We start from the raw sequence: 14,980 nt of genomic DNA, 5'->3' as shown, positions 1-14,980 counted from the left end.
TTTATAACCAAAGTTTCAAGTACTCGAAAAACCATTATTCTGTACAAGTAAATGAGATATGTCACATGAAATTATATATGTCTTAAGTGTTTGACACTTTTGATAAAAACTGGTGAAAAACAGTCCCCTGAAGCTTTAGTATGTGTACCCTGTGGGTTAATTTTAAAAAACCACAACAATTAAAAACCCACCACACAAAAAAACAACCTGACACAACACTAACCAAAACCCACAAGCTCTGTTTGTGTTAAAACATATGCAGCTACTTTGTAAAGTAAAGCATGCAAAATAAGCCTTTATACATTTGGTACAAAGAAAACCTAAACTGAGCAGCACAGACAGACTCACCTTCCTGGAGTACTTAGAAAAGTGAGACAGCAATACCGTTCACATGAGCAAATATTTCAAATATAGGTAGTCATTACACGTTTTAAGAGACATGGTTGGTTATTTCAGAATACAACCAGAAAGAATTTAACTACATTATTGTAAAAAATATCTATTTGCATGTAGATTTCCTAAGTGTTTTCTTCTGGTAGAAATCTGAGCAAGTTGCAAGGGATTATGAAACATTATTTATTTATTTATTTAGGTGATAAAAGCAGTAATTACACAAGTGTCATTATCTTCCAGTAACAGTGAAAAGAATTCAAGATAATATAAGAAGCTATTTTGTTTTTATTTTCACTCTAGAGATTCTTCTAATCTTTCACTGTTACTTTTCTGCTCTGCACCTGGTGAAATTGATAAGATGCACTGTTGTGCAGGCAGATAAACACATGCTGTATCAAAATAGAGTAAAGACACTTCTGAATTTCCAAGATGTTTGTCTTATGTGTACATTTAAAAATAAATCCAAAACAATTCCCTTGGGTACTTATGTGATTTAACATTGCAGTTAAGTAGATTCTTAAATTGTAACATGTAAAAATATAAAATGTAAAAATGCTTTTTGTCCACATGAGCAGGTTTTGATTTCTGCAAAATTGTGTAAAATGAAATAATCTCAAAGATTTAACCAAATCAGAATTTAGTCCAGAGGATTTATTACAAATTTGAAAAACATCTATAAATTCCTTGTCATGGCTGTTGCTTTAGATCAGAGGATAGGGGATGTAAGCATAGGTAAAAACAACATGCATGGAAAAAAGCCCACAACTTTTTCACTATTGAATTTATGTTTTAAAGCATGAATTCTGACTAATGTTTCTAGGGGTGTGTTCAACAAGTGGGGTATGCAATGCTCAAATACTCAACATTCTTACCTATAGAATCCACCTGAAGATTCTGATTCTGGGCTCTTCCTGGTTGCAAGGAGCATGGATGGTGCATGTCAGACCCCAGCCTACTGTCACGTGCCTAGTTTCCAGCTGAACTGGAAAGGTACACTGGAAGAAGAAGCGCTCTGAGTCTTCAGGGTAAAATCCTCACCAGTGAAAAATATCAGAGCCCTATCATGATACTGCCTCAAACTGTATTTTGATACGAAGAAAAAGAGAGGGGAAAATAGCAAGCAGACAAAACATAACAAACAATCCTAGTTCTTGGCTGGTTACCAGACTTTACTAAAGATGGTATAGTCCATGATAAGGGTAAGAAATCATCTGGGATAAATGACTGATAAAATATACATGAGAGCAAAAGCCATTGGGGATGGTAATTGCATGGAAGTGGGAGTGCCAGAACAGTGAGCTGGATGACTCAAGAGCTGAAAAAGGCAAGAGCTCCGTTCAGTAAGGAATATTTACTGGTGATCCTTGCGGGTCCCTTCCAACTCAGAATATTCTGTGAATCTGTGAAGGGAGAAAGAGGAAATTAAACCAACATAAGTAAAGCCATTGCCTGATTCCAGGACACGCATACAATTTTAAATGTCTCACATGTATTTTTAAGAAACGAGTTGTTTGGTTGTTTTTTTTCTCTCAGAAGGGTGCATATATACGGAATAAAATGCATTGAAATTTAGAGGATTTTTGCTATTTAGTCTATAGGACTGCATATATACCTTGATAGTCATTAGCTTTACATAAACCACCACAAAGTCTTTGTCTGCCAATGTACTAAAAATGTCCATGTTTTGTTGTTTTGTTTTGTTTTAGCCTTCCCCCCACCTGCTGGAAATAAACATTTATTTATTTTATATGAATAATTCAGTTGGGATATTGACTAAAAGGTATTCTTGAGAAACTGCTGTTCAACCCAAATTGAGTATTACATGATTACATCTATACTTAATAATCATACTCTTTTGAGACCTTCTATGCATGTTCTATATATGTAAAATGAGGTCTGGAAACTTCTTATACTTGTAAAAACCACCATAAACTCTTCAAAAATATTTAGTGTCAGATATTCTTATCATTCCTTCTCTCATAAATACATAATTTCTTTGTGTAAAGCTGTATAGCAAACAGAATTTAAATCCCTGCAACAATCCTGTTTTCCCTTATTATTTTATGTTAGGTTAACTTGGGAGGGGAATGAAATAATTTATATTAAAAGAGATGTAATAGGAAAAGGATTCTATTTTGCTCTTGTGTTTAGGACATATGCTCTTATATCACTGTCTTTCATGCATCAATCTTCTCTGGGCTAAAACAACAATGTTGCTAAATACTACACAGAGAATTTTGAGTGAGTTTGGGGAGAGTTTTGGTGTTGGGATCTTTTTGATAGTTGTTGCTGTTATTGAATTGGTTAGCTGATGGTGTACTCAGTAGCATCATGGACATGCAAGCTGATTTTTCACCAGCCAGCCATTAATAAAATTCTCTAGCATAAATAGACCTGTAGCAATGATTTCAGCCTGCAATAAAATATCTCTCAATTTTTTCACAGCTTTGAATGCAGAAAAGTGTCATTTCCAAGGAAAAATGATGTTTTACAATGTGTATTTAATGCATTTTCCAATGCGTATTTTTATAACCATTCAATTCAAGACAGTCAACTTTGTCTTTTTCATAACATGAAAGTGTGAGTATCACAGCAAAATCTCTCACTATATTGAAAAAACCTACATATCTTTATTCTCTTTGTTTTGAAAATTCAACGAGAGGCAGGTAGGCACGTCATTTTGAAAATTGATATTTCCACTGAAATGCAAAAAAATCTAGGATAAATATAATTACAGGATCTAGGATTAATAAATTTTTAAAATCTAGGATAAATAAAATTACACTAACAAAGTGACAAGCTAAAATATGTAGCGTTACATTGCAAAGCAAGTCCTCCTGTCATATTTGGCAGAGGGGCCGTGGCATTCATTCTTCTTTTGTCTGCTTTTCTCATCCCATCATCAATGAAGCTTACAACAGCCACTGAAATCATAGAGTAGAAGCATTTGTAAATCTTAAAATCATAGAGTAGAAGCATTTGTAAATCTGAATTCCTAGGTAAACTGCATCCAAAATATTTACAAACAGAAAGATATCTATAAAACTTGTTCATATATGTTTTTGTACCCAGGTACAACTATGACAGATACCTGATAAATTCTGTTAATGATTTAACATTACAATATCAAACTGATAGTAGAACCTTATTTTTAAACAAAGTAAAAATATATCTGTGGTCTCAAAAGGAATAGAGCCACACAGCAAGAAACACATATTTATTGAGGCAGTAGGAAAGATGAGCAACAGTGCACACATGTGGTGACTCACCCAACCACTGACAGCAAGCACAAGACCACAAGCAATGACATGGCTCCAGTGGACTGCCAGGGACATGTGGTGTCCAGATCATCTGGAAGCAACAGCCAATGGTGCCAGCCAATGGTACCTTTTAAATGTAAGAGTTGAGCTGCCCCTTGTGTCCCTCGGAGGTGGTGGGATCAGAGAGAAATGTACCCTACATCAGTTTTGTGTGGGGCACCCTGCCTGTGGTGTTGGACAGGGGCAAGCTGTTGGCAGCCCCTATGTCAAGGGGCAGGGTGTCAGGACACAGGGTTTCAGTCTCTCAATTCAGTATTTCCACCTAGTAAATACCAATTTTTCTAAAGTCAAGCAGTGAACCCACTGAATACCTAATAATAATGCTACACTATCCCTGCACACAGTATGAACTGGTAGTATCTGAACTGTCAGAGTGGTTTCATGCTATCCAGACCCCTGTGTTACAAATATGTGTAGAAATATTAAGGCCTTTGTTCAAAACAGGACTTCAATCTATATCCTGTGCTGAATTGTGAGAGGTTTTCCAAACTGTGATGATTCATGTTCATAAAATGTCATCTGCTTAAATGCTGAACAAGATTCTACACAAAAAATCCCACAAGAATTAAATATTAACTGGTAAAACTCACTGGTCCTGAATCTCCATGCAAAGTCTTCAGCAGCTGGTAACCAGGATTTTAATGCCTACTAGGTAGCAGAATAGAGTCCACTCACTATTTGTCCCTTCTGTCCACCTTCTCTTGCCATGTCCTTTATTTAAGCATGAAATCTATTTATGCTTCATTTTACAAGACTTTTTCCAATGATTGAAATTCCTTATGGCCTTTGTCTTTTCCAGACTGTACCTGGTGTTCAGTCTGACTTTTCTGAGAAATGTTGATGGAAAGATAATGAGAATACAACATGGGGAACCTTAGTCTTCTTGGATGACCCTCAGATGTTTAACAGCAAATCCTGGCAAAAGTAAAGAAAACAACCCAGATGACCATTGATCTTTTGCCAGGACAGCTATATTGAAGCTTGTGTGTCTTGGCAATGGAACTCGATCTTTGATAACATTTAGATATAAAGTTCTATTGACACCACTGTGAGACCTGGAAAAATGCCACTCACAAATAGATATGATGCTTTTGTCTCAAGTCAAAACTGTAGGACACTGCTAGTCAACCTCTGTCTACCTCAAGCAAATTGGACTGGAGAGTCCTACAGGGTTCAATCTTGTAACTTACTCTGTTCCAATGTCCTTTTCTCAATAGCTGTAGATCTGAGGAAATTCAGAGGTTGTACATATTTTTGTTTGACCCATATAGTGGTTTTTTTACTCAGGCTCTTTTCAGCCTGGCAGAGTTGAGGCCTGGATGCTACCCAGGTGGCTGAAATTCAACCCAATTAAAGCCCCTATTGTAAAAAGTAGTGGAGGGAAACATTTCCTGTTTCAGTGGCAGTGTACTAAGCTTCTCAATCAGATCAGGGTTCATGTTCAATCAGTGTCAAAGTATCCCAGTGCTATGTGGGAGGCCTTGCTGAATGACTACATCTTTCACATTACTGCTTTGACCCTGTGATCCATTAAATCCTAATTTCTAATGCTTGACTTCATTCTACTGGTGGCCTGATTCAAGTCCTGTAAGTCCTTCAGTTGCTTTCACTGAGGACTGGATAAGGATCTGTCCAGAGAGCTCCTTCTTTCAGTCTGATTTAGCTGCTACCTCCTGCATGAGTTTGGGGAGAGAGACCATGTTCCACCTGGGCGATGCAAAGTTTGCAGTGTATTAAGGCATGCATGTAAATTTCAAAATGTTAACCACACTCTAAAAGCCGAAGTTACCCTAAAAAACAAATTTTAGGCTTGACTTCCTATCACATTGGAGGTGGTTATCTCACAGGAAAAAATGATCAGAGATGGAAAAACCAAGCACTCTCTGGAACTCATTTGAAACAGAAACATACACACCTATGACCATGTCTAGACCTAGAAAGAGTTCCAAATGACTTTTCTTTGCTCTGGGTTTCTGCTGATGGTGCACTGTAATCCCCAAGGCATCTGGCCAACTGCTCCCTTCTTTCAGTGTTCTCTCTTCGCTTGAAACTTCATACACAGGTGAGGGCATGGAACCTTGCCTTTCTATTATAAAGCATTACTGGCACAATTTCAGACATATAAAAGCACACCTAATTACTACACATAATAAATAGAATATTTGCCTTCAAGTATATTATTTTTTTTAGAAGTTTTAAGACAACCTATAAAAAAGTTGGATTGCACTAGTTACTGTACTTAATTATGAAGACACTTTTAACCTTCCTTTTTAAAGGACAATCCTGCTATCACTTTTTTTAACAGTATTATTCCTTTCCCCCATTGTCCTGTACATCACGCAGTCACAGAAAAATTAATTCAGCTCACTAAAGAAAAGGTATTTAGTGTGACTTGAGATGTTGTAAAATACTGAAGTGGTTACATGAGACTGGCAGATATGATTGAAGACTTCTGAGAGGTGTATTTGGTTCTTGAAGGCTGAGGAACAAAATCACTACTTTGACATTGAAAACATATATGACAAAAATTGAAACAATTCAAAAATTAGGCAAATGGGCAGTTTATGCCTTCTGATGCCTAAAACTTCTAATAATATTAAATTCTAAAGTGGAACAGTTAAAACGGTGATGATTTATTGAATAACAATCATCAGACTTGTTTCGAGAATGTTTTTTGGATGAGAAGACTATTTCTTTACATCATACCATGGTATTATTGCCTTTTTCTCTCTTTCCAACGCAAACTGTCCCTTAGTCCTATCAAATAGATAATCAGTGCTGGAATATCTGCTATAGTTGTCCTGAATGTGAATTTGAAATTCTGATAAATCAAAGAGATTGAGATATTCAATGCTGTCCTTAGAACAGAAGAGCAAATTTTCTCAAAGTAGGGGAAAAAATCAAAACAGAAAGATCCAGAGATCAGTGCTAAGTATATTTTGAAAATATCAACATGCGACCCTTCCTTCTACTTGCATGCCTTGCAAAGTTTCTGACATTACCTTTTCATGCTGCCCTGGTACTTTGATTTGCTCTTCTTTTTTTCCTTTAGTGCAATTGTTTTTTGAAGAATTCACCAATGGTCTTACCTAAAGATCATGGATTTATGCTGTGTGTTTGACTGGATGAGATCCCTTTAGTAGAAAGTGTATATAGTTTTCCCGTGTATGTATATGAGCACTGTACCAAAAATATTTCATGGCGAGGTAATAATGGTGAGTTACAGAATGTTAATCTTTTGTGCTACGTGAAGGCAAAAAATTCTTCAAGTAGGTGAAACTATGACTTATCATATTTTTCTGAAAAAAAAACATATTGACATTTTCATTCCAATTTATGACTGTATTGGCAAGAAGATAAAAAACTGAAAAAGACATACATGCTACTTCTTTATTTCAGGCAGTCAGGATGCAGAGATCACTGCAGAGCTATCAAAGCTTGTCAGTTTGATTTGTTTGGTTCAGTTTTTCTGATTTTTTAAAATTTTTTTTTATTTTGTTGTTATTCCTTTTTATTCTTTTTAATCCTCACATGAAGTGGCCCTAAACATCAGAGCACAGTAGATGAGATTTTTCTCCTCTCCTCCGAGGGAACTGGAAATCTAGAGATACTAGTCTTGCTATCCTTCAATCTATTTTCTGACTTGTGAGTTAAAGATCTCTAGAGTCATGTAATACTGTTTCAGCAGTAGAACCCAGTTGATTATTATCCTCCACTACACAGTTAGTCTTCAAAGCAGGATGGGTTTGAATAAGCAGAAAAGACTCGACAGAAATCTGACACAGACACCCTTTGCTACCAAGTTGCATATTTGGAAAATAGGGTGCTGACAAAATACTGCAGCTGGGAACAGCTCATAGAGAAGACAGCTACAGTGTCGGAAGTGCACCTTTGGCTCCTGGTGACTATTTTTGGGTTTTTTTGTTGTTGTCTCTCATACTTGTAAGTACTGCTAAGCCTCCCAGCTGTTCTGTTATGTGATAACTGTGCTAACAAACAATACTGTTGGAAGGCTGTGTTTTTTAAGCTGCCAACTTCAAGTGTGACTGCAGCTCATAGTATTTGGTAAATGTAGAAAGGTTTTTGGAAGCTCTAAAGGCGATTAACTGCTACCTCCTTCTTCAGCACATTAGTCAAAAGTAATCTTACAAATATTCCAGGCAGGCCAACATCTAGCTTCTGCTCTTATGGATGAAGCATTGGTGATAATGTTTCACTTGGTAAGCTTGATAGTGTTTGCTGTCAGAGCTTCCTGTTTATTTCTCTCATAAACCTACTTCACATCTTATCTATCTCCATAACTAATTTTTATAGCAACAAACTCACAACAAAAGTGAAGAAATCAGATCTACACCTTAAAGCATGTCACTGCAGTAATACATATAATATTTCTGCAAACAGATAGAAAGCAAGCAAAGACAGGCATGACTGTAGATAAAGGAGGCCCTAACGGTGAAGATGAGACTTGGATTCTGATCTCTGTTTCTGACACAGCTTCTCTATTTTCTCTAAAACCTGAACTGAACAACATTCAGAATATTACAGAAGTAATTCATGTCACTGACAAAAGTCTTCAAAAGTAATCATCAAGGTTTTGCTTTCCCATCACACACCTTGATTTCCCTCATGTGCCCTTTGTGAGAGAGCTTGTTCCAGGAGTCTTTACAAAGCCAACTGCAGCAGGAATGACAGAATGTGAGAGTGAGTACCAAACTGTTCAGCAGTGTCCCATATAAATATAAATTTTGGAATTCAAGATACACACAGAGGTGAACATGAACAGAAAATTTTAGCTCACTATATATTATCTGCTTCTCTCTTTTCTACAAGGAAATCTTGGGGATGGAACCTCTGGTCGACTTGTCTTGCTTGCAACCTCAGTAAAATACAGTTTGGTATCAGAAAGGAGCTGTTTCTGTATTGTTCTGTTAGCCTGTCCCCCCCTCTTTGCTGATGGCACTCAGCCCTTCCAGTTAGTAATTCTATTATGTAAACATTGAATGAAAATAAAAAAGAAACTCAACTTTAAAAATTAAACTATTCTTTTATCAAGACAATAATTTCAAAGGTCCTACATTTATGCGCATTCTGTGAGCAAAATCTAGCTTATCTGTGTAGCTCTGGCCATCCCTGAAATTATAGGACATTCATCTTCAATTTCTCATGTCTTCACATTATTTAGTCTCTTCCTTTGTGACCATATAGGTCTCAGAGGGGAGAGCATTCTCTTACTTAATTGTTCCTGCAAAATCTTTTATTCTCCTTCGGAATGATATAATAAATGACAAACTGAGGTACTTGTCCTATCATGTCTTGGTAGTCAAAGACACAATAAATTAGTATCCATGAAGAATACTGACAATTTAAAAGGCAGAATAAAGTCTTGATCTTTGAATCATCAAGTATTTCATTCTATTCATTCCATAGATCTGAAAAATTAAGAAGTGTTTACTTTAGATATAAGGGTGTTAATGAGTCAACATCCTATTTGTCAACTTATTTAAAATACATTGATCAATGCAAAAACTCAAATCACTGTACAGAAAATAGATATTAGAGCATTTTAGAGCCTCTGTTATTTTTTTTTTATTTCCATATATGACCCACTGATTGCTGTTATATATGATGTGCATGTGTTTAAACCAATGATACTTTGGTTTACTTCAGATTTTTTTAAATAAAATGAGAAAGCATTATAAGATGCCTTTAGTTGAGTTCAAATTGGTTGACTGGACATAAAATTATGTTAAATGAAATTTTAGTCTACAGCTAAGTTGGTTTTTATTTGGCTGTAAACCAAATTGGCTCAAATTGTTAAAAGTTAGACATCAAAACAAGTGAAGGTGAAAATAAAAAGCAAATTAGCTGCTTCTGGAGTGTGAATTCACATTTTTAGCTGCTGTTTGTACTACACTTGTTGATAATATTAGTACAATGAATTTATGAAAAATATCCTAGATGAGAAAACAGACTTATGACCACAATAACAGAGTGATTTTAGGTATAATGAACTATAGGCTTCTTAAGAGTAAGTATATTAACATCTACATAATACTGACATTGTGATCTGAACCCTGGATACTGTTTCTTACACAGTAACTATTACACATTATGGAAGAGAGGAAGAAAATTTAAGAACTGGTTTCATCTCAGTACCCTATCATTAGGATAAATTTGCATTAGTACATAAAACAACACTCAGATTGTTTTGAAATCATATCTGCTGAAAATATTTTGAAATGTAACTGTTATAGTTTGTTGTTCTCTGCTTTACACATTCAGTGGTGTTACACCTGCACAAATTAAGAGTGAGAAGTAAATGATAGGAAGACCTGAAACTGTGGTGATAAGAGTGACTTTTCTTATCCTCAATCAAACAGTGCTTTGTTTCTATCATGTGAGAGAACAGGGAAGGCCACATCACTGCTAAAAAGTAGCTCTTGCTTTCCCAAGGAGCACACTCTAACACTTACAAGAACAGTTTCCCATATCCACTACTGTCAAGTATTCTGTCAAGTAGATAACCTGGAAATTCCACTGTTCTTAAAAAAACCCAAAAAACTGTGAAAGTTAGGATTTTATTCCAAACTGAAAATTTAGAAATATGAAAATAGTCTGAAAATAATGTTCTCTATACTGTGAAAGGACCATGGGCCTTGTTGAATTCAACTCGTTTTAGTTTTTAGAAGATTACCCAATTTCTGACTTCATAACATTAAACAAAATATTAAATAAAAAGTGCTTTGGCAGTGTGAATTTTTAGACTTCTCTTTCTCAGCATTAGAAAAATTTAGACTGCAGTGCCCAATGCAATTTAGTACAGATTCACTAAACAACTTATGAAAAGAAAGCTCAGAGTTTTTTCAGTAATAGGCAGTCTTGTCAGAATCTCCCCTGCCATGCACACGTGGTTCCAAATGCACTCCTGTCTGTAGAACACAAACACACCAGCAGCCTGTTTCTTGTGAGGCCTCTGGGCAGGTAGGATCTGGCATTCCATGCACTTCGAACCCACACTCTAAACCACACTAAGGTGACCTTATCTAGCTCAGTCTGTCTCCACCTACTCACTGATGTTTGCCAGCACCTTGTGAGAGGTCACACACAGAGGATGGTAACGGAGGCACCCTAGGAGAATGCAGCACCATGTGCTCTACAGAAAAGCTTTATAATTAACTGAAATATAGATTACATATTAAACTGAAAACAAATTCAGGCTGCCTCTGAGGATAACTGAGATGTCAGACATGGAATTTAAGGATCATTCTAGTTCAAAGCTACTCCCAGGACCGGGCACCTTTGTTAAAATGTATGAATAACTCATCAAGAACATTCTTTAAAACACATAAACACATTTTTATTGTGTTCTGGGAACTGTATTTGGAGTGTACTTTCCATGTATATTAGAATTTCCAGTTTTTCAGAATGATGCTTGAAAAAACTGAAACTTTTTTTAGCTTAGGAAATTTTTGTAATGATGTGTGTGGTGATTTTATTAATTCAAGCCCATTTCATAAATTTGTGAAAAGGATAAAATTGATGCATTTATGACAGCATAAAAGGAACTGGGTTTTATTAAAGCGCAATTTCATTTAGTAGAAGTGTTTTGTTATTAGAACATGCATTGTAACACATTTTATAGCAATTAATATGCAAAAATGATACAATAATTTATGAAACCACAAAAATGTGTTTCCAAGCTGTAACAATAATAGCTGCAAATTTTCAAATATGTATTGCAATAGCTCTGCTCACGGTACTGAAATATGTGTTGTATTGCTCTTTCTTCTATAACAACTCTATAATTTCAGAAGTTTATGAACCAATCATAAAACCTCTGCTTCTGCTTTTCTTGCAGTATGTAGCTCAAATTGAATTAAGGAAAGCAGAACAAAGAAAACCTTATTAGAACTGGTTTGGTAGCCTTTGATACAAAAGCTTTTTGTTAACACAATCAATAGTCCTCACTCCTGGAGGAATGATTGAATAAAATGCTACCTGTAATTGTGTATATACAGGATCTGGCCTTGATGTATGGTGTAGGTTATAAATACAGTCTATAGTGGCAGAGTCAACTTCTTATTTTTGGTCTAACTGTTTTTTATTTTGGAATTTAGATATTACCTGAACTTAAATCATTTGTGCTTTTGGTCTGAGCAGTTAACAGACATTTTTGATTTTTAAATAGAACTTCCAAGCTGATAATATTTCCTTATCTACAAAAAGCGCATGGAAGTCCATCGAGCTGGCAAGTGGAATCACAAATGCAGGAGGTAATATCTTTGCCCACAATTGGAAATCATTAACTTTTAGGATTTTTCCAAGGCTTTGATTTATTTTGTTTCCCTAGGTGCTTATATCACACTTGGTATGCTATACAAACTTTTTTTCCCCATGTTTCTTACAGCTATCTTAAATTTAATGCTAAATTCTGCTGCATTTTTCTTATTTGACAACCTTTGAAAAAGAGAGACAATTATTAATTTTTTGGCATGAACCTGCATCTGGAATCTTCAAAATTAAAAATACCTTTTGCTTTTATTTATTTTTTTTTAACATGACATATTACAAACATATCTTTTTTTTTCCTGAATTGATCATTCTACCTTGTTGTTAAGAACTTCATGTTAAACTAAACTGCTATGTGCCTACAGTGAAATGTAAAGGAAAGAGTTCCCATATTCAGAGTAACTAGAGAACATACCCATATCCACTCACACAGCTTTTTGTAATTAAAATTACTGTTTTTTCAAATTAAGTTAAATAATTGGTTAATAAAATACAAATCATAAAAATTTTACTAAAACCATAATTTTTTTCTACAGTAATAATTTAAGGAAAAATATGTGTGTCAAACTCTGAGGTTGAATAACTTCAAAATCAGATTTGATTTTTCAGGGAAAAAATAATTATTTGAATTACAGATTTGAAAGTTTTTTAGAAAAAAATGTAAGAAAATCTCTCTGTTCTTAAGTGGAACTATTGATTTTATATGATAATAAACAAAAAGAAGCAAGTAGATACAAAGAGTTTTCAATAGCAAAGGATTTACTAATTAGGCTATATTTTTCAACTTTGAGTACAAGTTGAGATCTAGACAAACTGATCCATTGTTATGGGTGGCACTTTTTGACCAATGCTTCCCATAAGCAAACATATCACATACATAAAATCCAGGTGGGACTCAAAAGCAAAGTTTTCTGGCAAATGACCAATTCCATGCAAAGAAAATTACTGCTGTACATCAAATCAGAATGTATTCCTAAGTAAAAGGGTGCAGCAGATCAGGCTGAAATTTATATAATAATAAATCATTTAGTGTTGTCACTACCATGTGCACTTAGTATTTTTTAAGTTTAGTAAGTCCATTCCTGTGCTTTTCAAACCTAACTGATAAAAAAATCTTCACATTTTGGAACAGATTACCACATATACACCTGGTCATGGTCATATTGTTGAAATATGGTTGCAAACTTCAGTTTCAAATTTGGATTTTGCTTAATCAGTTCCATTCCGTGCTATCTGCTTAAATTTTGACTTTAACAATATTTCACATTGTCAAGTTCCTCTGTGTTTAATGTCATAATCTTGCAGTTCTTTTTTCTCCAACTACCAATGCAGGTAGTTTCTTTGTTTCCTGCTCTAAGCTTCATTCTATCTAAAAATTTATTATGATTTTCAAAATAATAGACACACAGTGCACAGTTAAATTTTATTGAATTACATTAAACTGAGATATTTACTGCCCTGTAACTTATCAAAACCCCACTTCACTTATTGGTAATAGCTCGTTTATAATCACAGTAAGCAAATAATATTCTAGTGGATAAACCTTCAGAGAGCAAGAAATCATTACACTGTCTGTTTTCAAGGTCAGCTTCTGGTCACCCACTTCATATTCACCATGACAAAGGTTCTATTCAAACTTATGTGATGGAGCACAGAGCTGGTGGGGGTTTCTGGCTTCCAAGATATTTTTCTATGATCCATAGAGTGTTTTTCATAAGCATATTAGATATCATGTTATAAGAAGCTAGGATGTTTGCTCTTGAGACACTGTCAGTATGTTACTCTGAAACCTATTAGTTTGATGCTTAGAAATTTTAATAAAAATGAATCACTCACTGTAAAGCTTTGCATGTCTGCAATAAGAGAATATTTGACAGGAACCATGAATTGGAGGGTATTGTGACTTTGAGAAGTATTCTAATTTGTATGGAAAAACCTTCCTCAAGCCAAATGTCCCAGGTTTTCTAGTGTACAATTCTAAAAAACCCAGAGGCAACAGAGAGGTGAATTTGAATCCCAAAAGGGCCATCTGTGGAAGCAGTAGCCAGACACACTCATCTCAGTGGGATTTCAGTATATATAGCTGCTATAAAGCTGGATCATTAGATAACTTTGTATGCATCCCAGCCTGGTATTCAGACATTTGAGAAGCTGTATGGATTGAATCCAGCCAGACATATATTTAAGCAGATTTATCTCCTTCCCATTTGTGATATGATCCTTCTTCTGGTATTCTTTAGGGAAAGGCATCTAAATACAAAAGGAGAGTGATACAATTGTCCAAAAATAGCACAGGAAAGTAGGAAAATGACATTGGCATCTTATTCTGTCTTGACCAGTAGATTGAAAAAATATTCAGTTTTTCTTACAGCTGATGAATTTTCTTATTGATAACAAAACCTACTTATAATCTTCCTTTCAAGTATTACCAAGTTGCTTACCCCATAATGAGATTCTTAACTTTCAAGGAAGAAAGGGGACATTTTTTTACAAACTGCCATACAACATGTATGGAAATTGAAGTGCATCAAATCGGTTTAGCTTCTTCCTCATTTATTACCAATATAAATTTAGGTGATTTTTTTCCTGCCCCAAAAGATTTTAATTTGGCTAGCATCATGATAAATATTGCAACTTGCTGAACAATTTAATACTTAAATCATATAGATATTAAAATACTCCTTCAAGGCATGAATAATAAGTACACATTTTTTGCACCTTAGAACATAAATGTAAATCTAGGATTTCATTATATCTTTAACTAAGAAGTTATTTTTATTTTTCATGCTAATATATTCCACTATGTCAGTTAAAAATACTAGAAAAATATTGTGACAAATTTTTCCAGTTAATTAGCAAGCAGAAATCTTGATGAACAGCAGGTATTTTTATGTTACCCACGAATAGTTCTATCTACCGTGCATTCTTATTTCTATTATCTTCCAAAAAATCTATGAGCAGAAACCAGCTGCATACTG

The 14,980-nt window shown here is 34.9% G+C and overlaps 1 long non-coding RNA gene across 7 annotated transcripts in view; it reads right to left on the bottom strand.

Annotated features, from left to right (window-relative positions):
• Positions 1–562: 562 nt before the first annotated feature.
• Positions 563–14,980, bottom strand: part of LOC121659772 — a 54,900-nt gene continuing 40,482 nt past the window's right edge. For 6 of the 7 annotated variants that reach the window (XR_006014456.1, XR_006014455.1, XR_006014453.1 and 3 more), the window contains 3 exons: positions 5,629–5,815; positions 3,213–3,317; positions 563–1,793 (listed from right to left, as the gene is read on the bottom strand). This is a non-coding gene — a long non-coding RNA (uncharacterized LOC121659772). Of the gene's footprint in view, positions 1,794–3,212; positions 3,318–3,662; positions 3,781–5,628; positions 5,816–14,980 lie in introns of all 7 variants that reach the window. The other variant, XR_006014458.1, reaches the window with a different exon arrangement.

The sequence above is a fragment of the Corvus kubaryi genome, unplaced genomic scaffold, assembly GCF_017639235.1.
Source record: "Corvus kubaryi isolate FWS band 111438036 unplaced genomic scaffold, C.kubaryi_AGA036_p1.0 137, whole genome shotgun sequence".
In the NCBI taxonomy this organism is placed as follows: Eukaryota; Metazoa; Chordata; class Aves; order Passeriformes; family Corvidae; genus Corvus; species Corvus kubaryi.
Note: the sequence above shows the minus strand (reverse complement) of the source record. Positions and strands in the feature narration are given on the sequence as shown.